The sequence below is a fragment of the Capsicum annuum genome, chromosome 1 (genome assembly GCF_002878395.1).
Source record: "Capsicum annuum cultivar UCD-10X-F1 chromosome 1, UCD10Xv1.1, whole genome shotgun sequence".
In the NCBI taxonomy this organism is placed as follows: Eukaryota; Viridiplantae; Streptophyta; class Magnoliopsida; order Solanales; family Solanaceae; genus Capsicum; species Capsicum annuum.
This window is the reverse complement of record NC_061111.1, coordinates 52,258,824-52,261,230: the sequence shown is the minus strand read 5'-3', so window position 1 is coordinate 52,261,230 and position 2,407 is coordinate 52,258,824.

Sequence of the window (2,407 nt, the reverse complement as noted above, 5' to 3'; positions counted from 1 at the left end):
TATATTGCCAAATAAGTTATCTGTTGGATCAATATTATTTAGATTTCTTCCAAATAGATGAGTCATCTATCGCAACAGATGAATGATCTGTTAGACTGTTTATTTGTTCATCAGATTTTCATTATTGCATTAGATTTTCATGTGTTACATCATATTTCTATTTGTTGCATCAAATGGTTTATCTGCCGCAACACCATTTTTATCAAGAAAATTAACAGATCAACCCAACAACTCCAACACAATACACACACACTAAGAACATCAACGATGATAAAAAATCACCAACAAATCGAATCAACAGTTCGACAACAAAAACTACAATAACAACAAAAAATAATATCTCACACCAAAAAGCGTAGAGAAGAAATGCCAGAAATTAGGATTTTATTCAGTCCACATTTCAAATTTAAGCAAGAAATATTGAAATTGTTAACCAATACTAGAAGAGAATTTGTCTCAAGTTCCTCTGTTTCTTCATAACTAAAAAGACATAACTTTTTACCTGTGAAAGAAGAAATGGGACGACGAAGAACTCGAAATTGTTGTCATCGGAGAACACTGCTTGTCACATCGATTGACGGTTGAAAGTCGAAAAGAAACTCGCCAAGCTATTTATCGCCAGAGCTTGAAGTCGTTGGGAATTAAAGGGAGAAATTTTTCAGAACTGTTGGTTGGGAGAGAGTTGAGAGATAGAGAGAAGAGAGAGACGGTTGATTTAGAAAGGAGAAGGGTGTTAGTTGATTTATATTTTTGAAAATATTAGAAAGCTTTGAAAATATTAATCAAGTCCACAATTAACTTAATCAAGTTTCCTAATTATGTTTGACCCTTTAAGTTGGTTAATGTCACCGATCCTTCATTCAAGACTTAAATGACACCTTTCCTTCAATATTCTCAAGTTTGAGTGTCTTTTTTTTTTTTTATATATATATTATGCGTTTTCTTTTCTGGATAAGAATTTAAACTAACGTTGAAATAATGCTACTGTTCTTCATAGTTCGTTATTCTAACATTATGTCTTTGTTTGATAAGGTATCAAGTAAATTGCATTACAAGTGAAAGGATTATTTCCGTTCTAGGTTTCTATTTCCGTAGTGGTGCGCTTTCCCTCAAAGGTTTTTTTTTTTTTTCACTTTTCATGTTTACTTGTCTCTCAACTTCTATTTTTATTTCTTTTTTTTTTTCTCTTTTTATTTTTCCTTTTTTTTATTGTTTTAATTATTTATCTCAACCTTTATTTTCTTACTTTTATTTTCTCTTTCTTTCCTCTTTATCAAATATTATCTATTTTTTCATTTCTTTTTTTTCCTTTTTAATTCATTTGTCTCAAACTTTATTATTTTTTTTTTCTTTTTATCATTTCTCATTTTTTCCCTTTTTTCTCAAACTATTTTTTTGTTTTTTCTTTTCATGTTTTTCTCAATCTTTTTAATTTTATTTTTAATCTTCTCTTTTTCTAACCTTTATCCCTCCCTCCCCTCTTTTCTCAATCTTTTTTCTTTTCTCTATTTTTTTCTTTTTGCTCAACTTCAATTATATTTTGCTAATAAATAGAAAGTTTGATAATCCGCATAGAGATGTTCTTTTCTTTGACATCAAAGTAAATTTAAGGGCATGACTTGTTGTTTGAAAGTCCTTTGGGATATGACTTGATAAAAAACAATGAGTTATAATATCTTATAAATCAAGACACAATGTGGTAGTGTCAACACTTTCCCATTGAGCATAACTTGCTTTTTTTTTTTTAAGGTTCTTGGATTAACTTTTGTCTTTGAGTTAAGAGTAATAGAATCTCATAAATCAAGATACAACGTGGTAATGTCAACTCTTGCCTATGAGTTGTAACTTGTCGGCTAAACCTTGCCACTAAGACAAGAATCATAAAATATCTCATAAAATAAGACACGATGTGGTAGGGTCAACTCTTGCCCATGGGGCGTAACTTGTTGTTTCACAGTCCTTGAACTAAGTTGTGCTTCTAAGGCAAGAATTATAGAACATCTCATAAATCAAGACATAATGTGGTAGTGTCAACTCTAACCTACGAGGCATAACTTTTTGTTTAAAAGTCTTTGATATATAAAACATCTCATAAAATTACAAGACACAATGTGTTGGTGTCAATTCTAGTCCATGGGGCATAAGTTCTTGTTTAAAAGTTCTGCATTTGTTTTTATTATGATTCAGACGCCAGAATCTGAATGCATATCTAAGTGATTAAGATATTGTCTCCAGATATAATAACTGAATGGTTAATACTGTTTATTTTTCAATATCTGAATATTCAAAATTTTATTTATTTGTATATATAATTAAAAATATAATTTATATAAAAAATAATTATATATCAGAAAAATATTTGATTTAATATAATAAAATTATTATTTGAATGAAAAAACCTATTTAT